Source organism: Balaenoptera borealis (assembly GCF_965194805.1).
Source record: "Balaenoptera borealis genome assembly, chromosome: 4".
Classification (NCBI taxonomy): domain Eukaryota; kingdom Metazoa; phylum Chordata; class Mammalia; order Artiodactyla; family Balaenopteridae; genus Balaenoptera; species Balaenoptera borealis.
In genome coordinates, this window is record NC_138861.1 from 137,391,337 (window position 1) to 137,416,285 (window position 24,949).

Below are 24,949 nucleotides of genomic sequence, written 5' to 3' on the forward strand. Positions count from 1 at the left end.
TCTACCCAGAAACAACCACAAGACTGTGTTTAAAATAATGACAGTCTCAGCATTCTTTTATTTATTTTTACTGCAGTATTTCTTTTCATGTGAATACTGGATCTAAGAACTGTATTTTTTTTGTATTTTTTATAGAGATTAATTTTCTTTTTATTATTTTAAAGGACTGAAATTTTCAAAAGTAAGAAAGAAAACAACTGCCAGCTGGAAGAGGAGAGGTGAGAATTATATAAAGATATTGGTAACAGGTATGTTGCAAAGCAGTTCTCCACATGGATTATTGTCCAATAAATAACAAACCTCATTCATTTAATTATTCTTTTGTGCCACAAATGCTTATGGAGCAATTGGCACATTGAAGACACTAGACTAGGTGCTGAGAAACACACAAGTGATGAATTAAGTGCAGGAACTGCTTATAAAATTTTTACATTCTGCAAGAGAGCTGAGCAAGAGGTAAGTTGTATTCATTTATGCATCATTTCAAATAAGGTAGAAATGGATAAATACTAGAAATATGGGTGCAATATTTTGGACATACAGGGAAGGTGGGTTTGGAGTGTCACTTTCATCTGAGGAGAGCAGGAATCACTTCATGAAGAAACTGGAATTAAGAGGGACAGTTGATGTGGGAGAGGCAGAGAATGGCTTTCCTGTGATAGAGGCAGAAAGAGCAAAGGCACAGAGCAGGAAATAGCAGTTTAAAAGCATGTATAATGATGAAAGGACAGTGCATTTTAACAAACAATTTAAATGTTTGTATAGATAGGACACTGTAAAATGTAGTTTTTGAGCAAATGATAGATACAGGAAGTAACCTCAGAAGCTAAAGCACCATGTAGAGAAGAGTGGGCATTCTGGACAGTGAAGCTTCAGCTTGGAAACAGAAGATCACTCAGGATGAAATAACCTGGAAATGGGAACACTAGCATCCATCTGACGCTGGTGTTTTATCAAAAGTAGGTTTACTGTACATGTGGGTTTGTAAATTGTTGGGAAGACTCCATAAGAGAATGATAATTCTGACTTAGGAGGGCAGCTTCCTGCAGCTTCTGTGCTCCTTCACCACTCTCCGCATGTTAGAAAGGAGACCAAGGTGGTAAACAGTGTCATTTGACTCCAAAAACACAGTATTTAATCTTTAGAATAACACGTAGTACCACCTACCTTCATACCTAGTGGTCTACTGATGTGAATGATCAAAGAATTCTATTCCAGCTGCTGAAGGCAATGAGCTTGAAGCTTGATACTAGGAGTAGCTATAAAGTTATCCAGTTTTTAAATCCAACCACAGAATTTGTTTTTATGGCCTCCTATGGAACTGTAGCTACAGGTTAACTAAAGGTTATGAAGTAATATTTCCGTTTTATGGTTCTGAATTCACTGCCTTGTAATTTCAGAGATCACCTTGTTCTACAGTGGGACAAGCTTTATGCTGTTATAATTTTGTATTGCTCAATGAATATCATGTAACTTTTTCTTTTCCAAATTCGGATTCTATATTATTCCTATACTATTATTTGTATCTAGCTCATCACTATATTAATTGCTAGAATGTAGATAGATACCTTATATAATTTTAAGCCTTATATTTCCTGTTTTTTTCTATGTCTTGCTTATAAGTAAGGTATAATTAAAGCTTAAAATTAAACATTGTCTTATATCTTAATGGGAGTAAAAATGCTACGCATTAAGTCCTATTTAAATTTGAGAAATATGTGAAAGTACATAGGATTACTAGATTACCTGATATATACATACATATATGCTTTTATATATTTATATTTCAGATGAATAAATTCAGATTATAAACAGCCTCACCATTTTATTCTATAAAGCAACTTTGTGGTAATAGCTAAATATATGCATATTTTCCCAAATTCAAAATAGTAACCTATGATTTTAATACACATATAAAATATTAGCTATGTTTAGACCTTATTAAATAAAGCTAATAATTCTATTTTGTTGATACTTCATATACTTCATAAAACATAAACTGATTCCCCTATAAGGATCAGTTTGATTTTATCACTTTTTTTCCCATGTACAATTAAATCTTAAAAAAAGAATCATGACTCAGTAGTAGTATATTAGGTCTGAAAAAATATAACTTCAAAGATACTTATCAGAAGGATAAAAAATGACTATAGAAGCCTACATAAATTACTGGCTTTCTTTTAGGGCTGTGTCTACATAAGCAAGGTAGAGAACAGAAGTACTTACTTGAAAAGAGCTGGGCAAAAATTTTAAGCCCTGTAATTGAAGAAATGATACAGTAATGAGTTTGTAGCCTGGTTAACCAGACTGTGTATTTACATTGATTCCATTGACTTGACCTAATTGTGTTAACTCTCTGTAACTTTTTACCCTTATAGATATGGGTAGAAAACCTAGAAATAAAATGCTCTAATTTGATACAACCTAGCCCTACCTTTAATGCAGCTTGGTTTCCTTTTTTTTTTTTTTAACATCTTTATTGGAGTATAATTGCTTTACAATGGTGTGTTAGTTTCTGCTTTATAACAAAGTGAATCAGCTATACATATACATATATCCCCATATCTCCTCCCTCTTGCATCTCCCTCCCACCCTCCCTATCCCACCCCTCTAGATGGTCACAAAGCACCGAGCTGATCTCCCTGTGCTATGCAGCTGCTTCCCACTAGCTATCTGTTTTACATTTGGTGGTGTATATAAGTCCATGCCACTCTCTCAGTTCATCCCACCTTACCCTTCCCCCTCCCTGTGTACTCAAGTCCATTCTCTACATCTGTGTCTTTATTCCTGTCCTCCCCCTAGGTTCTTCACAACCTTTTTTTTTTTTTTAGATTCCATATATATGTGTTAGCATATGGTATTTATTTTTCTCATTCTGACTTACTTCACTCTGTATGACAGTCTCTAGGTCCGTCCACCTCACTACAAATAACTCAATTTCGTTTCTTTTTATGGCTGAGTAATATTCCATTGTATGTATGTGCCACATCTTCTTTATCCATTCATCTGTCGATGGACACTTAGGTTGCTTCCATGTCCTGGCTATTGTAAATAGAGCTGCAAAGAACATTCTGGTACATGACTCTTTTTGAATTATGCTTTTCTCAGGGTATATGCCCAGTAGTGGGATTGCTGGGTCGTATGGTAGTTCTATTTTTAGTTTTTTGAGGAGCCTCCATAGTGTTCTCCATAGTGGCTGTATCAATTTACATTCCCACCAACAGTGCAAGAGGGTTTCCTTTTCTTCACACCCTCTCCAGCATTTATTGTTTGTAGGTTTTTTGATGATGGCCATTCTGACTGGTGTGAGGTGATACCTCACTGTAGTTTTCATTTGCATTTCTCTAATGATTAGTGATGTTGAGCATCCTTTCATGTGTTTGTTGGCAATCTGTATATCTTCTTTGGAGAAATGTCTATTTAGGTCTTCTGCCCATTTTTGGATTGGGTTGTTTGTTTTTTTGATGTTGAGCTGCATGAGCTGCTTGTAAATTTTTGGAGATTAATCTTTTGTCAGTTGCTTCATTTGCAAATATTTTCTCCCATTCTGAGGGTTGTCTTTTCATCTTGTTTGTGGTTTCCTTTGCTGTGCAAAAGCTTTTAAGTTTCATTAGGTCCACTTTGTTTATTTTTGTTTTTATTTCCAGTTCTCTAGGAGGTGGGTCAAAAAGAATCTTGCTGTGATTTGTCATAGAGTGTTCTGCCTATATTTTCCTCTAAGAGTTTTATAGTGTCTGTCCTTATATTTAGGTCTTTAATCCACTTTGAGTTTATTTGTGTGTGGTGTTAGGGAGTGTTCTAATTTCATTCTTTTACAAGTAGCTGTCGAGTTTTCCCAGCACCACTTATTGAAGAGGCTGTCTTTTCTCCATAGTATGTTCTTGCCTCCTTTGTCGTAAATTAGGTAACCATATGTGCGTGGGTTTATCTCTGGGCTTTCTATCCTATAACATTGATCTATATTTCTGCTTTTGTGCCAGTACCATACTGTCTTGATTACTGTAGCTTTGTAGTATAGTCTGAAGTCAGGGAGCCTAAGTCCTCCAGCTCTGTTTTTCTTTCTCAAGATTGCTTTGGTTATTCGGGGTCTTCTGTGTTTCCATACAAATTGTGAAACTTTTTGTTGTAGTTCTATGAAAAATGCCATTGGTATTTTGATAGGGATTGCACTGAATCTGTAGATTGCTTTGGGTAGTATAGTCATTTTCACAATATTGATTCTTCCAATCCAAGAACATGGTATATCTCTCCATCTGTTTGTATCATCTTTTATTTCTTTCATCAGCGTCTTATAGTTTTCTGCATACAGCTCTTTTGTCTCCTTAGGTAAGTATATTCCTAAGTATTTTATTCTTTTTGTTGCAGTGGTAAATGGGAGTGTTTCCTTAATTTCTCTTTCAGATTTTTCATCCTTAGTGTATAGAAATGCAAGAGATTTCTGTGCATTAATTTTGTATCCTGCTACTTTACCAAATTCATTGATTAGCTCCAGTAGTTTTCTGATAGCATCTTTAGGATTCTCTATGTATAGTATCATGTCATCTGCAAACAGTGACAGTTTTAATTCTTCTTTTCCAATTAGGATTCCTTTTATTTCTTTGTCTTCTCTGATTGCTGTGGCTAAAACTTCCAGAACTATGTTGAATAATAGTGATGAGAGTGGACAATCTTGTCTTGCTCCTGATCTTAGAGGAAATGGTTTCAGTTTTTCTCCATTGAGCACTATGTTGGCTGTGGGTTTGTCATATATGGCCTTTATTATGTTGAGGTAAGTTCCCTCTATGCCTACTTTCTGGAGGGTTTTTATCATAAATCAGTGTTGAATTTTTCCAAAAGCTTTTTCTGCATCTATTGAGATGATCATATGGTTTTTCTCCTTCAATTTGTTAATATGGTGTATCACATTGATTGATTTGCATATATTGAAGAATCCTTGCATTCCTGAGATAAACCCCACTTGATCATAGTGTATGATCCTTTTAATGTGCTGTTGGATTCTGTTTGCTAGTGTTTTGTTGAGGATTTTTGCATTTGTGTTCATCAGGGATATTGGCCTGTAGTTTTCTTTCTTTGTGACATCTTTGTCTGGTTTTGGTTTCAGGGAGATGGTGGCCTCATAGAATGAGTTTGGGAGTGTTCCTCCATCTGCTATATTTTGGAAGAGTTTGAGAAGGATAGGTGTTAGCTCTTCTCTAAATGTTTGATAGAATTCGCCTGTGAGGCCATCTGGTCCTGGGCTTTTGTTTGTTGGAAGATTTTTAATCACAGTCTCAATTTCAGTGCTTGTGTTTGGTCTGTTTATATTTTCTATTTCTTCCTGGTTCAGTCTCGGAAGGTTGTGCTTTTCTAAGGATTTATCCATTTCTTCCAGGTTGCCCATTTTATTGGCTTATAGGTGCTTGTAGTCATCTTTCATGATCTTTTTTTAATATGTATATAAATTTATTTATTTATTTATTTATTTTTGGCTGTGTTGGGTCTTCGTTTCTGTGCAAGGGCCCTCTCCAGTTGCGGCAAGTGGGGGCCACTCTTCATCACGGTGCGCAGGCCTCTCACTGTTGCGGCCCCTCCCGTTGCAGAGCACAGGCTCTAGACGCGCAGGCTCAGCAGTTGTGGCTCACGGGCCCAGCCGCTCCGCGGCATGTGGGATCCTCCCAGACCAGGGCTCGAACCCGTGTCCCCTGCACTGGCAGGCAGACTCTCAACCACTGCGCCACCAGGGAAGCCCCTCATGATCTTTTTTATTTATGCAGTGTCAGTTGTTACTTCTCCGTTTTCATTTCTCATTCTATTGATTTGAGTCTTCTCCCTTTTTTTCTTGATGAGTCTGGCTAATGGTTTATCAATTTTGTTTATCTTCTCAAAGAACCAGCTTTTAGTTTTATTCATCTTTGCTATTGTTTCCTTCATTTCTTTTTCATTTATTTCTGATCTGATCTTTATGATTTCTTTCCTTCTGCTAACTTTGGGGTTTTTTTGTTCTTCTTTCTCTAATTGCTTTAGGTGTAAGGTTAGGTTGTTTATTTGAGATGTTTCTTGTTTCTTGAAGTAGGATTGTATTGCTATAAACTTCACTCTTAGGTATGCTTTTGCTGCATCCATAGGTTTTGGGTCATCATGTTTTCATTGTCATTTGTTTCTAGGTATTTTTTGATTTCCTGTTTGATTTCTTCAGTGATCTCTTGGTTATTAAGTAGTGTAGTTTTTAGCCTCCCTGTATTTGTATTTTTTACAGATTTTTTCCTGTAATTGATATTCAGTCTCATAGCGTTGTGGTCAGAAAAGATACTTGATGCGATTTCAATTTCCTTAAATTTACCAAGGCTTGATTTGTGACCCAAGTTATGATCTATTCTGGAGAATGTTCCATGAGCACTTGAGAAGAAAGTGTGTTCTGTTGTTTTTGGATGGAATGTCCTATAAATATCAATTAAGTCCATCTTGTTTAATGTATCATTTAAAGCGTATGTTTCCGTTTTTATTTTCATTTTGGATGATCTGTCCATTGTTGAAAGTTAGCTGTTAAAGTCCCCTACTCTGTGTTACTGTCGATTCCCCCTTTTACGGCTGTTAGTATTTGCCTTATATATTGAGGTGCTCCTATGTTGGGTGCATAAATATTTACAATTGTTATATCTTCTGTATTTCTTATATCCCATTTTGGGATATTAGAAAGAACATAATCTATTTATAAGAAAAGGAAAAAAACCTTCAACATAATACTTTTTAAAAATTGTTCTTAACTCTTTTTCTAAGCAAAAGTAGCTCAGAGCTAGACATAATTTGAGAATATTTAGGAGCAAAAGAACAATCATACCACTGAATATATGGATAAATTTCTTTTGCTCTTATGATGAGATAGTTTTCTAAATGGCTGTTTAAACCTATAGCCTTCAATGCTTACACTAATTTATTACTGGCTCAAAATTTTGCTGTCTTTCCTTCCATCAGAATCACTTTGGTTAATTTTCTTTACATAATGAGAAATGAGTAATTGAGAATGCATAAGTGTACCTAACACTCAGCGGTTCAAGAAGTATTATGTTGTAGAGAGGGAATAAAGAGTCCCATTGTTACTGAATTGAGTTCAATTCTATTCTTTAAGATCCTTTTCTCTCACAGACGTTTCACAGAATCATTTGAAATAAAGACTATAACTTTGAAAACAAAGACTTAACCAGTTTAGTTAGGGGAAATTGGAATAGAAAATTAAATTTTGAATAAGACTCCAAATTTCTTAGAGTATTTTTGTTCTTCTAGACATCCTTCAGAGTAATTCTTTTAAAACAAAAACCTTGTCAGTAAATTCTCTGCTTAGAACTGGACATTGTTTTCCCGTAGCTTCAGCATAAACTCTAATGTTAGCCCCCAGGATCTTCACCCTCTTCCAGCATCATTTCTCTCGTATATCCCCCCATCACCCACCATGCTCTTTATGCTCCTTTTAACAAGCAGTTTTCTCCATTCATAATCACACTTGTGTCCTTTCCTGTTCTTTTCCAGCACATCTTTCAGTTGTAACTTCTGTGAAGTCTTTGCTGACACTGTCTACTCTTCCAATCCCCACAGTCAGAACTAGAGGCTTCCTGGTCAGGGCTCCCATACTTCTGTTACAGCACTTTCACAGTTTTCTCACGTGTTGTTCACAGTTCTCTTTTCCACCAGATTGTGAGTTACCTAAGGGCAAGGGAAGTGTCTTGTTTTTGGAGTTCTAACATCTAGCACAGAAAAGGCAGATGGTGGTTACACAAGAAATGTTTGTTTTATTAATTGATTAACACTTAATAAGCATTTAATGTATACCCAGGTAAGAACAACATTCTAATATTACATTTTGGGGGGATACATAGAAGTCAGAAGCTAGCATGGGCTGTGAATAATAAATGCTGTCTAATTGACATCATTATTTCCTGTTCTCAAAAAACTTGAAGTAGGTAAAATAAATACCCAGAATAAACTATCCGAGATAGTTATATTCAACATATGTATTTTCCTTTCATGTGCAGCTCAAGTCCCAGGAGGCATTTTCTGACTACTCCAACCTATATTTATCTCCGTGTTTCTATTACTTTTCTGTGTTATCCAGCCAGGTTCTAAATCTATGCTTCGTTGAACTGTTCATTGGTTTTTAGATGTGCATTTTGTCTTTCTTTCTGATTATAAAGATTATATGTTCTTTTAGGGCAGGGGTTACATCTTCTACTTTGAATTTTCTCTGCAGAACCTAGTGAGAAGCTGCACACATAATACGATCTCAAAAATTATTTATGGAATGTGTAGGGGTTCGGAATGAGCCTCCTCAGAATGTGTCACTTTTGTATGAAGATTGTTTTGAGCTGGGAGCAATTGAGTCCCTGCAGGTTCAAGAGAAACTACTGCCTTTCTCTTAACTAGAGAAAGGCAGAAGAATTTGAATTAGGAATTTTTCCCAGAAAAGATTTATTACCAGAGATAAATTTTATCTAAGTGGCCCCATCTATATGGCAGGGCAAACATCTAATTATCAAACTTCTGCTTTTCTTCTTACTGTCCTGTGAATAACCCTTCTATCCTTGGAAGCCCTGGGCCCCTATCCCATTCCTTAGCTCAGGATGGCATCTATACATCATTTTACCTTTTGGTCTTTGAACCTCTCATGTATGTGGGGTTCCCATATGTACAAAATTAAGTTTCATTTTCTCCTTTTAATCTGTCTCACGTCAATTTAATTCTTAGACCAGCTGGAAGAACCTAGAAGAGTAAAGGAAAGTTTTCTGCTTCCCCAACAAATGAATAAAAGCAAATTCACATCATTAAACATTGTAAATACTACATAAATAAAAGTACCTGTGTATTAAGTCACAAAAAGCCATTCCTCAAAATATTTTTTGTACAAATTTTGCTGTGCGTGAATACAGCACAAAAATGTCTTACTACAATTAATATAATTCCTTAAAATGTAATGGGGTATTGATTGCCTCGAGGATATTAGTAAAAAATGTTATTTCAGTTTAATTTGATCAAGACCAAGGAAGCAAGAAAGACATTGCTTTACGTATACCATGGGATTTGCTTTTCTGTCTTATTTTGACAGTTGGAATATAGAATTACCACAACATGGCACAGTTTACCAGTGCTGCACAGCCCTGTGACTCTCAAGTTTGATTCTGGGGTCCAGGGCTTACTGATGAAAGTGAATGATCCTTTCTTTGATGATCCCCAGCACTACCAGGCGAAGCAGGACTGCCTTTTGATGGAGTATGAAGGTGAGAAATTTTCTGTTCTGAGTGCCGAAGCTGAGAGAACTAGAGAGCACGTGTTGTGATATATGGCAGTGCTCTCTTACAATATCTGTTAATCCTCTCAGAGTTTCCAGATACCTCATGCTACTCATCCCACGTATCTGAAAGTGCAGTGACATGGAAAGATGAGGTCAAAAACTGTGTGACCTGGAACTGAGATTTTTGGAATGAACAGTCTATATCTGGTAGGTATTTAAGAAAATTATCTATGAAACAGTATGAACAATTCATGTGAAAATGTTAGTTCAAGTAATAAATATAGATAATTGATTTGTTTCAAGTATTTAATGGCATTTGTAAAGCACGCATCCTTAAATTTAAATTGACAGTGTTCTCTAAGTTCTAGGAACTATAAAACTGTACCTTTAAAATATTTTTTGGTAGTCTTGTGATTCTTATTTCTCAAAATGTAGCTATATATTTTGAGAAAGATTTTTCATCCAGATATTTTATGTTTTAGTAATTTATAGATTTCATTGAATAAGTTAGGGAAAATAAGGTAACCTTTTCATGGAATCATAGTGTATTGGAACTCTGCCTGTGAGGAGTCTAGAAGTCTGGCTACCTTAAACATACCTGTGTCTACATCTGAGGCCTCTTGACTCCAAATCCAGAACCTTCCAAGATATGCTATTGTCCTGTTTAAAAAATTCATTTCTTCAACTACTAGAATTTAATGAGTAGAAATTCTTTCTCCAGGATCTCTCTTGAAACCATATTTACCACTTTGTTGTGGACATGAAAACCTGAACATACCCTTTCTTTATCCCAAACTTCTCATACCTGAATCTGAACTTGTCTTTATACACAATCACTTTTATTTCTGACTTACCAGTTTCTGTTATTCTCCAAGTTACCAGTTTTGAGATCCTGATGCATCATTGACCTCTTCATTTTTTTGCCTCCACAAACAGTTATCAAATCCTGCTGATTGTTCTTTGGGGGTATCCCTTGAATATGTCCCTTCATTTCCATCCTCAGCATGACTTGTTGAGGACTGTCTAGACTGTTACAGTATGGTTTGCGACGGGTTTCTGCTCCCAGCGTCTCCCTGATCCTGCTTATCCCACACACAATGACCTGGCTGGTGGTCCTAAAACACCACTTTGATTATGTCACTACATTTTTTCAAGAAGATTAATAGCTCCGTTTTGCTTGCAAGGTTAAGCCCAAAATTGTTAGACTGCTGTTCAAGGCCTTTGATTGGCTGCTCTTCAAACTGTGTTCAGTTACTGTTCTTCCAGAAACCTCTGCCTCAACCAAGCATGTCTGCTCGTTCTAACTTAAATGATTTGAACCTTTGAACACATAGAATTTCCCTTTCTTTCAGCCTACCCAAATCCTCCCTTTTCAACCTGACTAAAATGTCACCTCCTCTATGAAGACTTCTAAGATAATCCAGTTCTTGGTGATTACTCTATCTTTTGAGCTCCTATAATATATCTATGCTGTGCCATTCATCAAAAAATTTATTATATACTGCTTCATGACATTTGCATAACCCCAAATTGAATTTTCTCTATTATTTTTGACTGCTGTTTCAATTCTTAGGTAATGTCTGTTTTCCTCATTATCTTTAAAACTAAAAGGCAAGAACATGTCTTTTCTGTTCCCTGAGTGGATTTACCATAAAGCTAATGAAACTTATGCTTCAGGGCCCCTTACTTGCATGGTTCCCTTCTAATGTCCCATGTCTACTTTTGTTTTGATAATTTTGAATTTTTTCAGACAGGGTCCTCCCACATTGTTAAGCTTCTGGACCCATAAACCTTGGGTCCAACTCTGAATGGGAACGATAGCTAACAATTAATATTCATTTTGTGCTTATGTTGAGGCACTGTTTTTGCTGTAATATTTCTGTTTAGCTACAGATAGAAAGAACACCCCTCCTCTGTGCCACTCATACCCCAATATAATAAATTATATTAATTGCCCAATTTGTAATGACAAAGAATACAGAAATCTGGCAGAAGCAAGCACACACAGAGCAGGAGAAGATACAGGATCTCTCTGAGCAGCTTCCTTTGGCCCCCAAAGTCTTGGTAATGGCACAGTCCCAGCAGGGCTCAGTCATGAAGGCTCTGAGAAGGTGAATGATTTATTATGCCATGGCCTTTTATGGTTGGGATTTATGTTATCACTTAAGAAAATCTTATACTAGCAATAATGTGTCCTTAATCAGAAATATTTGGAGACATTCTGAATTCTCAAGTCTCATGTGGCATCAGAAGGTCATGTCGGATGTGGACGTAGAAGAATGGAGACATGCCAGTGCACAGGATGCCCTGAGCAGAATCTCTGTCCCCCACTTGACCACATTTCTGGCGAACACTTTATAAGTACTGTTCCATTTAATCCTCACTGAAATCCTGTGAGATAGGTATTGTTACCATCACCATTTTACAAATGAGGAAGCAGAGGCTCAGAGAAGGTCATTATCTTGCCTGTGATCACTCAGTGCATAACTAATGGAGCTGGTACTCAAAAGGCCAGGTTGTCTGATTTTAGAACTGGAGTTTTTAAAATTCCTTACTAGATTGATTACAGTAGATGAATTTGTTTGTATTATCTTTTTAAAAAATTCTTTTTGAAATTCTCTTTTTATTTATTTAATCCCTCAAGTCTGTTCATTGACATTAATTTTCAAAAACAGGCTGAGGGGAAAGAAAAAGGTTCCAGTGAAAAATGTTTGGAAAACACTGCAAACTCTATTTGTCCCTTGGAGAGTCACTATGAATATTAGCATATTAGTAATTCCCAAATCCTTCAGAAAAGAAATCTGTTTCATATTATTAACCCAACATACATAAACATATTTTCCACTTTTCAGTAATACTAATAACAACAATGGCAACTAGAATTTATTGAGTACTTACTATGTGCCAGACACTATTCTAAAAACTTCATATATTAGTCCTATGACGTAGATACCATTTTTACCTGCATTTGACAGATTAGGAAACTGAAGCGTAAAGCATTTGAGAAATTTGTCCAAGGTTACATAAATGGCTTAGGCACAATTTGAAGTCAACTACTATTCTAAGCTGCCTCCCACATTTAATACCTACTATCTGTAGAAATTCTGCGGAATTAATGTTTCAATGAAATCACTTCAGGAAACAATTGAAACATTACTTTGTATGGACAACATATAAATTAACTTTTAATATTCACAAGGTCCCGAGAATGCTACATCGAGTTTTCTGAAATAGTTTGCAGTAATGTTGAATATAAAACTTTAATTTTATAAGGTACTAGATTTCCATTCTTCAGAATGTGACTCTTTACAAATGTTCCCTTTCTTGACTCTTTGTGGATTAAATTTCTCAATATGATGATTGTTTTTTATTTGCAGTTGTTGAATCGTTTTTGTTCGAACAGCAAGACTAAACAGCACCTGGAGGTGGAACTCGGCCCGTAAGTTCTCTCTTTTTTTTTTTTTAATAAATTTATTTTATTTATTTATTTTTGGCTGTGTTGAGTCTCCATTGCTATGCACAGGCTTTCTCTCATTGTGGTGAGTAGGGGCTACTCTTCGTTGAGGTGTGTGGGCTTCTCATTGCAGTGGCTTCTCTTGTTGTGGAGCACAGGCTCTAGGCATGCGGTCTTCAGTAGTTGTGGCACGTGGGCTCAGTAGTTGTGGCTTGCAGGCTCTAGAGCACAGGCTCAGTAGTTGTGGCGCACGGGCTTAGTTGCTCCACGGCATGTGGGATCTCCCCGGACCAGGGCTCGAACCTGTGTCCCCTGCATTGGCAGGCAGAATTCTTAACCACTGCGCCACCAGGGAAGCCCCGTAAGTTCTCTTTTAATATACACAAGCTCTCACTGCTTTAGGCTAACTTTCCAAATAGTTTTAAAAATCATTAAACTCATAAAGCAATTATACTCTAATAAATATGTTAAAAAAATCATTAAACTCTCATTCTATTTTGTTTGAAAAATATGCATGTGTCCCACCCATATTTATTATTGTAGACCTCATACGAAGTTAGAAGCATTAAAGTAGGTAGACTGTGCATTTCCACTGAAATACAGAATCACACAGGTGATTGAGAATATGATATTTCCTTAAGGCTGACCCACTTCCTGATTTAAATTCATCATGATTGGTGTTTTTTCATGAAACTAGTCTCACAGGTCTCAAAATTATAGAGAGCTTCTAGTGTAGTTATGATACCCAGTGTTTTTTTAGGATACTTATGATTCTAGTTCAACTCCACTAAATAAGTTCTATACAGACATACACACACACACACACACACACACACCCCTTACATTTTATAGACTTTGTCTTTGAGTTAACAAGCAAACAAAGTTTAGAAGGTAATTTCCTAATGTGATGAGTTCTGAGTTCCAAACCGTTTGTTTTAAACTTTAAACTTTTAAAATTTAAAGCCATCTATTTAACTCCATCCAGGGCATCACCCATTTCTACACAAAGTCCAGACAAGGGTGTATGGATTCTTCTGGCCCTTACTGTGCTGGGCAAACAATATTGATATCTGTAAAGATGCTCAGTCAAGGATTATGGTTTAGAGACAAACTGCATGGCTATAGCTTTAAAGAAAGAAAGAATTCTTTAGATAGTCATTTTGGATTGTTAAATACAATTTTACCACACTTAAAAAGCACTTACCACATTCAGTCTATTTGAATCCCTTCACATTTTGCCTGGTGAAAATGCTATATTGGACTTTCCTCTGTGACAGCCAGTCGTCTAAGTACGTACTTCACCTCCTCAAATTAACCTCACCCACAGATTTCTTTCTCTTTCTTTTGGTAAAAGTTGTTCCTTAAAGTGCTTATTCATTTCTGTCCTCTTATCACAAAGCTTGTTTTATGATTTTCTTAGATGTAACAAATTAGCAAATTCAGTTAGGTGTAGCTGAGTCACTGAACCTATACTTTTTTTTAAAAAATCACATATTTTGTATACTTTTCTCATTTGATGATAAAAGGAAATCATATACATTGTGAAACACTTAGGAAATAATAAAAGGCACATACACAAATAAAAATCAACTGTAATATTACTACCCAGATGAAGTCACTATTCACCTTTGAGTGTATAACCAGGCATCTAAATAGCTGAATATGACCAGCAGGTTGGTCTTTTTTGTTTGTTTGTTTGTTTTGGTTTTGTTTTTCCGTTTCTTTACTTACAGTGTGTTTTTACAATTTTGAATTTAACTACTTACACTCAGAGTGCTTCTCATAGTTACACTGCATGCCTGGTCCTCTGCATATTTGAGCATGAGATCTCTAGAATCACAGGGCAAACATTGTTTTTGAACATATTATCATATTGTCATAGAAAACACGCAGAAGCAATCAGCATTAGATTCTTTCTGTCTCAGGTCCCAAGCTCCCAGTCAGATAATTTGCTTTCCATTGCATTCCTTTTCCTTAGAGGAAAAAGAGTAAGTGGCAGAGGGAACCACCGTGCTATTCTTGGCTTTGGCGTTACTACCATTGCTAAAATGCGTCATCAATTTGGATGTGTACACCTGAACTTTTGTGCATCTATGGGGCAGTTCTGATCCTCATTTTTTTTCTTTGAAGCAAAGTGTGAGATGATAAAATAAGCCAGTCAATGAGGCGTTTTAAAGCACTGCATTGTTTTTGCCAAGTCAGGTGAAACCTGAGATCTGCTAATTGAGCATCAGTTGTTTTAGATAACAACAGCAGCAGCAATAATGACCAACAATGCTTACATTAGTTTACACAATGCTTACACTGTGTCAAATGCTCTTCTAAGCACTTTTCACATGTTAAATCCTTTAGCCATACCATAATACATTTTACAGGTGAGGAAACATATCTGTTGAATAACTTAACCAAGGTTTCACAGCTAGTAAGTAAGAGTCTAAATTTGAATTCAAGAAGTCTGGTTTTTAAAGTCCATGCTCTTTAATCCCTGTGCTGCTTCTGTTGATAATAACTATATTAACTTGAGTTGCTAAGATAATTTCTTCAAAATGAATCAGTTATTTTCTTCACTCTTATTAATTGTGTGGACATTCACATCTCGAGGAGAGCAGTTTCAATGAGTAAAACCCAAATATTTTGTAGTTTTAATCATATAAATGCATAAAACATTAAAAATAGAAAACAAAAGTTGAAAACAAGTCGAAAATCTTGAGTATTTATAAGACTTTAAATATTTGATTTATAAATTTATACTGTGCCTCTAGATATTCTGTGACTAAGTAAATTGAAAGTCTCCTGTATTTATCAGAATTCTTTTATTTATAAGTGAAAGAAATACAACTCAAGGAAATTTGAGCAGAAAGAAAGAATTGTTGGCTCAGATACTTCAGAAGATCAGAGGTGAACTAGCTACCCTACTTCAGTTTGCCTCAATCCAAAGATTAGAGGTGATTTCAACAACTATTTCTCTCTTGCTCTTTTCTCTTCTTACACCTCCATGTCCTACCCCTCCCCGCCATTCACCTCTAAATCCTTTCCACATCTATGTGTATCTGTGTTGTTCTTCCTCCTATAGAGAGGGGCTTCCTTTATGAGGTGGTGCTGAGGGAGGTGACTCAGGCAATTGGAAATTTACAGCAGTCCTAACTTAGCCACCTTAAAGGAAGCAGATTTCTTCTTCCTGCTTCAGTATGTAAGGAGGCTGTGACACTGTCATTGCCAGCCCTGCCAGAACCACATAGTTTGAAGGGTGAGGAGCAGTTCTTTAAAGGCAATGAGGGTTCTGAGAAAAAGGGAGAAGGAAAATCTATCTGGCAGAGAGAAGTGTTTGGTGTTCATTTTATTTTCACATCTCCAGCACAGTCATTATATAGTTCTTAAATATAAATCCTATGGGTTATTCAAATTCTTCACATTTTCTTTCTTTTGTTCCACCTGGAACCCTACCTTTTGGCAAATTTTCTGGAGGACTGAATGGAAAAACAAATGTGCATAAGCTATTTTGCCATATATCAGGAACTACTAAAGTATGTTGTTGGGAGATAAGATTGAAATCATTAGCATTTTAATTTCTTCTGTTAAAAGAATTTGTCTTGTGTAGTCCTGAGAGTAATAAGAATATCAAGAATTTATCATTTTGGGTTTTCAAGTTCTTATGTGTTAAGGCTTCTCTGAATGTCTTAATGGTATGCTTCATTAACTCAACCACATTTATTGCCACTTTGAAGATTTTATTATTTATATTATATAAAGGTAGGCATTTTACTGTAAGTAGTTATTGCCTATATTGTCTTTCTAAGGCAGGATCTTGGAAGGAACTAGATTATCTTGATATGTTAGAAGTCCTGCTTCGCTTAATCTTAATAGAGCATTCGTCCATGTGGTTTATAATTCTTGAAATGAATGCCTGTAATAAAGAAAATTAAATTACTTTAATGGAAAAATATGTCGTGATTACTGATTTATTTATTTAAAATACTTTTTTTAGTACTTGCTATGTTCCAGGCATTGTTTTAGGCACTGGAGATACAGTAATGAAAAAAAAATTGGCAAAAAGTCCTTTCCTCATGGAATATTTATTCAGTGAATTATAGTACATAGGTTATAATATGAATGGTTATATTATTGACATCATTTTATAGATACTATGTGATTTGACTTATAAATAACATTTATTGAGGACTTAACGGTATGCCAGGCTATGCTAAGCATATTGTACATATTACTTTATTGTCTTCACCTGCGAAGGAAGTATTATTATTTTGTTCATTTTACAGGTGAGGTATAAAAAACTGAGGTACACTAAGTATCAGAGCAGGGATTCAAACACAGACTCATCTGACCTGGAAGCCTGCAATCTTAACCACCATGCTGCATTGCTTCCAGTGCCCAGGGCATTGGCAGCAACACAGTGGGGCTAATAAACGATCATTGCATAGAAGTATTTCTGAGCCATACTTATAATAATGGCATTGTGTTAGGCACTAGAGACAGTAGAAGGATGAGCGTGACAAAGTCCTTTACCTTATTTGCTTTAATTAAACTTATTAATAACTTGGAGGGAACTGTTAACTAAGATGTCTGTGAAGTGACAGAATCTGTAAAGTACAGATATAAATATAAGTATGGCGAATGTCAACAGATGTCATGTTATAAATTAAGATAGTAAATTACTCCATGATTATAACATGAATCAATAAAATCATCTAAAACTACTATAAATGATGAATAAGAGGAATCTTCAATTCCAATAAATTAATCTCACAACCATGGGACATAATTTTTTTCTGTACTCTGAATCTAGAGCTTGCCCTCTAGATTTTCAAATATATTTGTTTGAAAGATTTTGTGGTTATTTCTTTGTTTTTTAAAAAGGGCAAGGATATGTGAAATTTGGTATTGTATAAAAATGATAATTAAAGAAAATTTTTTCTAGGTACTCAATGCATTTCCCAGTAATCTATTCCTTGGTTCTAAAAGTTGCCTTTTCCTTACCCCTTCCTTTCCTTTGCCTCATTCTGTCTGGCTCTTTTTTCCTGCCTCCTACTTTCTCTCCCTTGTCCCAACTTTTCTTTTCCTATCTGGCTTAGAATTGTAGAATACTAGGGCTGGAAGAACCATTAAGGTCCATATATTCCAAAGTTTTATTCAGTTTAGAAATTGCTCCTTCCGTCTTGTTGTTGGAGCAAAGGTTGTTATCCAACCTTTGATGGAAAAGAAGATATAGTGTTGGAAGGGCAGTAACCTCTAAAGAATATCATTGTTAGAAAGTAATTTTCCATATTTAATTGAAACTCACTTCTATATACTTCCTAGATGCTGTTCCCAGTTTTGCCTTTTAGATGAACAAAAACAAGTTTATTTCTCATCTATGTGATAAGTTGGGCAAAAACCTAATCACAGGGCCACATCCAGCTGCAAGGGAGGCTAGGAAATGTCACCTCTAGCCAGGCAGTCACAGGCCAGCTAAACCCAATACTACCTATTATTAAAAGGTAGCAAGAGAGACTAGATACTGATGGACAATTATAGCAATAATACTGCATGTATAAAACAGGAAAACAAGTGAAACATAAACATCATGTTCTGTGTTCTGTGATGGTCATTCAGGTACAGCCACAAGAAGACACCAAGGGGAAGCTCAGAAAAACAAAGTTTATTATACTTATAGGTCCTGGAAACAGAAGGCATGGCATAACATGAAGAGCAACATGAGAAAGCACTAGCATGGGTCAGGAGCCAGAAGGGGCAGAGGTGAGGGGGGCGTGTAGGCTTGGATTTTCTGAGAGAAAGGCAAGGCAGGGCATTGTAAATAGGTCAGGTTTGGCTTGTTTGAAAAATTTTGGCAGGCTGTAAGCTCTAAGGTGGTCCTTAGTTACCTGCTACCTGGCCCTGGGATGATTAAGGCAGAGGAGTACTGCCTCCTGGGTGGTATGACCAGATAAAGGAGGCATGGCTCTGGATTGATTAGTTTACATATCTAAAGCATGCTGGGAACACAATGAGGTATTACCCCATACCTATTAGAATGGCTGTTATCAAAAAGACTAGAAATAATGAGTGTTGACAAAGATGTGGAGAAAAGGGAAGCCTTGCATACTGTTGGTGGGAATGTAAATTGGTACCGCTACTATGGAAAACAGTATGGAGGTTCCTCAAAAATTAAAAATAGAACTACTATATGACCCAGCAATTCCACTTCTGGGTATTTATTTGAAGATAATGAAAACACTAATTTGAAAAAAATATATGCACATGCATATATGCGTATATCCCCATGTTCATTGTAGTATTATTTATAGAGCCAAGACATGGAAACAATCTAAGTGTCCATTGATGGATGAAAGAAGATGTGATATATATGTACAATGGAATATTATTTAGCCATGAAAAATAATGAAATCTTGCCACTTGTGACAAGAAGTATGGACCTCAAGGACATTATACTAAGTGAAATAAGTCAGGCAGAGTAAGACAAGTATCTGGTGATCTCTTTTATATGTGGAATCTAAAATTATCCATCTATCTATATTGATAGAAAGGTGGAGAGGGAGATAGATAATCTAAGCTTATAGATACAGAAAACAAGATTGGTGCTCCAGAGGTTGGGGGCGGGTAGATGGAAAAGGGAGAAATGGATGAACTGGGTTTTTTTTTGTTGTTTTTTTTTTTAGTTTAAATAAATAGAATTTTTTTTTAATTAAAAAAAGAAAAAAATTAAGATACACTTTTGTAATTTTTTCTAAAGAGTGTGAATTCATATGCCTTAGATGTTTCTTAGAGTATCAGTGAAGTGATGGAAAAATGTAGAAAGCATATACAATTTTTTTTCAAAAAATATATTCTTTATTATTTTTACCAGTCACTATAAATGATATTTAAAAAATACAAATAGTACACATTACTAGAAGAACTTAAACATGTAGGTCAAATAGTGCTAAACTGAGTGTCATTATTTGGTCCATTATTACAAGTGAACAAGTATGGTAAATAATAAAATTTAAAGAAATTAAGTATTAAAATTCTTCAATTTAACTTGCTTATGTTACAACTTTGAACACTACTAAGTTAATTTTAATTTCTAATTTTAAAGACATCATTATTGGGAATCTGAATTATTAAGAAATACTTCTAAGATGTTCATTCCTTAACATTTTTGATGAGGGAGTTTAGTTTTTGACCTTGTAAATATGACATTTGGCAAGTATATACTTAATTCAGACTTTGGTTGAAATACACACATCTCTTGTGTGAAAGGCAGTAAATCAACTGAGGCTGGATTGATGCTGATACTTTACCAACTCTGTTTTGTGAGCAGAATATTTTAGTATACTGTGAACAGTGTGTTAAACATTATTAACATGAGTCTAAATAACTGGTCCTGAAATTAATGTTCTTTTATCTGACAACTTCTCCTATTAATAGAAATAGAGCTGAGAGGAGTTTAAGTCAAGATGGCAGAGTAGAAGGACGTGCGCTCACTTCCTCTTGCGAGAGCACCAGAATCACAACTAACTGCTGAACAATCATTGACAGGAAGACTGGAACTCACCAGAAAAGATACCCCACATCCAAAGAAAAAGGAGAAGCCGCAATGAGACAGGAGTGGGGGCGCAATCACAATAAAATCAAATCCCATAACTGCTGGGTGGGTGACTCACAAACTGGAGAACAGTTATACCACAGAAGTCCACCCACTGGAGTGAAGGTTCTGAGCCCCATGTCAGGCTTCCTAACCTGGGGGTCCGTCAATGGGAGGAGGAATTGCCAGAGAATCAGATTTTGAAGGGTAGCAGGGTTTGATAGCAGGACTTCGACAGGTCTGTGGGAAACAGAGACTCCACTCTTGAAGGGCACACAAAGTAGTGTGTGCATTGGGACCCAGGGGAAGGAGCAGTGACCCCAGGGGAGACTGAACCAGACCTACCTGCTAGTGTTGGAGGGTCTCCTGCAGAGGTGGGAGGAGGCTGTGGCTCACCGTGGGGACAATGACACTGGCAGCAGAAATTCTGGGAAGCACTACTTGGTGTGAGCCCTCCCAGAGTCCACCATTAGCCCCACCAAAGGGCCTGTAGGCTCCAGTGTTGGATCACCTCATGCCAAACAACCAACAGAGAGGGAACTCAGCCCCATGCATCAACAGACAAGCGGATTAAAGTTTAACTGAGCTCTGCCCACCAGAGCAACATCCAGCTCTACCTACCACCAGTCCCTCCCATCAGGAAGCTTGCACAACCCTCTTAGATAGCCTCATCCACCAGAGGGCAGACAGCAGAAGCAAGAAGAACTACAATCCTACAGCCTGTGGAATGAAAACTACATTCAGAGAAAGATAGACAAAATGAAAAGACAGAGGGCTATGTACCAGATGAAGGAACAAGATAAAACCCCAGAAAAACAACTAAATGAAGTGGAGATAGGCAACCTTCCAGAAAAAGAATTCAGAATAATGATAGTGAAGATGATCCAGAACCTTGGAAAAAAGTGGAGGCAAAGATCTAGAAGATGCAAGAAATGTTTAACAAAGACCTAGAAAAATTAAAGAACAAACAAACAGAGAAGAACAATAGAGTAACTGAAATGAAAACTACACTAGAAGGAATCAATAGCAGAATAACTGAGGCAGAAGAATGGATAAGTGACCTGGAAGACAGAATGGTGGAATTCACTGCTATGGAACAGAATAAAGAAAAAAGAATGAAAAGAAATGACAGCCTAAGAGACCTCTGTGACAACATTAAATGCACTAACATTTGGATTATATGGGTCCCAGAAGGAGAAGAGAGAGAGAAAGGACCCGAAAAAATGTTTGAAGAGCTTATAGTCGAAAACTTCCCCGACATGCGAAAGGAAAGAGCCACCCAAGTCCAGGAAGTGCAGAGTCCCAGGCAGGATAATCGCAAGGAGAAACAATCCGAGGCACATAGTAAAAAAACTGACAAAAATTAAAGACAAAAAAATTATTAAAAGTAACAAGGGAAAAACGACAAATAACATACAAGGGAACTCCCATAAGGTTAACAGCTGATTTCTCAGCAGAAACTCTACAAGCCAGAAGGGAGTGGCACGATATATTTAAAGTGCTGAAAGGGAAGAACCTACAACCAAGATTACTCTAACTAACAAGGATCTCATTTAGATTTGACAGAGAAATCAAAAGCTTTACAGACAAGCAAAAGCTAAGAGAATTCAGCACCACCAAACCAGCTCTACAACAAATGCTAAAGGAACTTCTCTAAATAGGGCACACAAGAGAAGAAAAGGACCTACAAAAACAAACCCAAAACAATTAAGAAAATGGTAATAGGAACATACATATTGATAACTACCTTAAATGTGAATGGGTTAAATGCTCCAACCAAAAGATACAGGCTCACTGAATGGATCCAAAAACAAGACCCATATATATGCTGTGTACAAGAGACCCACTTCAGACCTAGGGACACATACAGGCTGAAAGTGAAGGGATGGAAAAAGATATTCCATGCAAATGGAAATCAAAAGAAAGCTGGAGTAGCAATTCTCATATCAGACAAAATAGACTTTAAAATAAAGAATGTTACAAGAGACAAGGAAGGACACTACATAATGATCAAGGGATCAATCCAAGAAGAAGATATAACAATTATAAATATATATGCACCCAACATAGGAGCATCTCAATACATAAAGTAAATGCTAACAGCTATAAAAGAGGAAATCGACAGTAACACAATAACAGTGGGGGAATTTAACACCTCACTTACACCAATGGACAGATCATCCAGACAGAAAATTAATAAGTAAACACAAGCTTTAAATGACACAATAGACCAGATAGATTTAATTGATATTTGTAGGACATTCCATCCGAAAACAGCAGATTACACTTTCTTCTCAAGTGCACACAGAGCATTCTTCAGGATAGATCACATCTTGGGTCACAAATCAATCCTCAGTAAATTTAAGAAAATTGAAACATATCAAGCATCTTTTCCGACCACAACGCTATGAGATTAGAAATAAATTACAGGGAAAAAAACTTTAAAAACACAAACACATGGAGGCTAAACAATATGCTACTAAATAACCAAGAGATCACTGAAGAAATGAAAGAGGAAATCAAAAAATACCTAGAGACAAATGACAACGAAAACAAGACGATCCAAAAGCTATGGGGTGCAACAAAAGCAGTTCTAAGAGGGAAGTTAATAGCAATACAATGCTACCTCAAGAAACAAGAAAAATCTCAAATAAACAATCTAACCTTACACCTAAAGGAACTACAAAAAGAAAAAACAAAACCCAAAGTTAGTAGAAGGAAAGATATCATAAAGATCAGAGCAGAAATAAATGAAATAGAAACAAAGAAGACAATAGCAAAGATCAATAAAACTAAAAGCTGGTTCTATGAGAAGATAAACAAAATGGATAAACCTTTAGCCAGACTCATCAAGAAAAAGAGAGAGAGGACTCAACTCAATAAAATTAGAAATGAAAAAGGAGAAGTTACAACGGACACCACAGAAATACAAAGCATCATAAGACTACTACAAGCAACTCTATGCCAATAAAATGGACAACCTGGAAGAAATGGACAAATTCTTAGAAAGGTATCACCTTCCAAGACTGAACCAGGAAAAAAGATACAATATGAACAGACCAATCACAAGTAATGAAATTGAAACTGTGATTAAAAATCTTCCCAAAAACAAAAGTCCAGGACCAGATGGCTTCACCAGTGAATTCTATCAAACATGTAGAGAAGAGCTAACACCAATCTTTCTCAAACTCTTCCAAAAAGTTGCAGAGGAAGGAACACTCCCAAACTCACTCCACGAGGGCACCATCACCATGATACCAAAACCAGAGAAAGATACTTCAAAAAAAGAAAATTATAGGCCAATATCACTGATGAATATAGATGCAAAAATCCTCAACAAAATACTAGCAAACAGAATCCAACAACACATTAAAAGGATCATACACCATGATCAAGTGGGATTTATCCCAGGGATGCAAGGATTCTTCAGTATACACAAAGCAATCAATGTGATACACCATGTTAACAAATGGAAGAATAAAAACCATATGATCATCTCAATAGATGCAGAAAAAGCTTTTGACAAAATTCAACAACCATTTATGATAAAAACTCTCAGGAAAGTGGGCATAGAGGGAACCTAACTCAACATAATAAAGGCCATATATGACAAACTCACAGCAAACGTCATTCTCAATGGTGAAAAACTGCAAGCACTTCCTCTAAGATCAGGAACAAGACACGGATGCCCACTCTCACCACTGTTGTTCAACATCATTTTGGAAGTCCTAGCCACGGCAATCAGAGAAGAAAAAGAAATAAACGGAATACAAATTTGGAAAGAAGAAGTAAAACTGTCACTCTTTGCAGATGACGTGATACTATACATAGAGAATCCTAAAGATGCCACCAGAAAACTACTAGAGCTAATCAATGAATTTGGTAAAGTTGCAGGATACAAAATTAATGCACAGAAATCTCTTGCATTCCTATACACTAACAATGAATGATCAGAAAGAGAAACTAAGGAAACAGTACCATTCACCATTGCAACAAAAAGAATAAAATACCTAGGAATAAACCTACCTAAGGAGGTAAAAGACCTATACTCAGAAAACTATAAGACACTGATGAAAGAGATAAAAGATGACACAAACAGATGGAGAAATATACCATGTTCTTGTATTGGAAGAATCAATATTGTGAAAATGACTCTACTACACAAAGCAATCTATAGATTCAATACAATCCCTATCAAATTACTAATGGCATTTTTTACAGAGCTAGAACAAGAAATCCTAAAATTTGTATGGAGACAAAAAAAAACCCCGAATAGCCAAAGCAATCTTGAGGGAAAAAAACAGAGCTGGAGGACTCAGACTCGCTGACTTCAGACGATACTACAAAGCTACAGTAATCAAGACAATATGGTACTGGCACAAAAAAAGAAATATAGATCAGTGGAACAGGATAGAAAGCCCAGAGATAAACCCACACAACTGTGGTCAACTAATCTATGACAAAGGAGGCAAGGATATGCAATGGAGAATAGACAGTCTCTTCAGTGAGCGGTGCAGGGATAACTGGACAGCTACATGTAAAAGAATGAAATTAGAACACTCCCTAACACCATACACAAAATTAAACTCAAAATGGATTAAAGACCTAAATATAAGACTGGATACTCTAAAACTCTTTGAGGAAAATATAGGAAGAA

At 36.2% G+C, this 24,949-nt stretch overlaps 1 protein-coding gene across 6 annotated transcripts in view; it reads left to right on the forward strand.

Annotated features, from left to right (window-relative positions):
* LOC309627645 (UPF0462 protein C4orf33) overlaps positions 1–24,949 on the forward strand; it is a 94,037-nt gene that overhangs the window by 46,688 nt on the left and 22,400 nt on the right. For all 6 annotated transcript variants that reach the window (XR_014243884.1, XR_014243885.1, XR_014243886.1 and 3 more), the window contains 3 exons: positions 165–9,245; positions 9,347–9,466; positions 12,637–12,698. The gene's annotated coding sequence lies outside the window, so the exon portion shown is untranslated. The remainder of the gene's footprint in view (positions 1–164; positions 9,246–9,346; positions 9,467–12,636; positions 12,699–24,949) is intronic.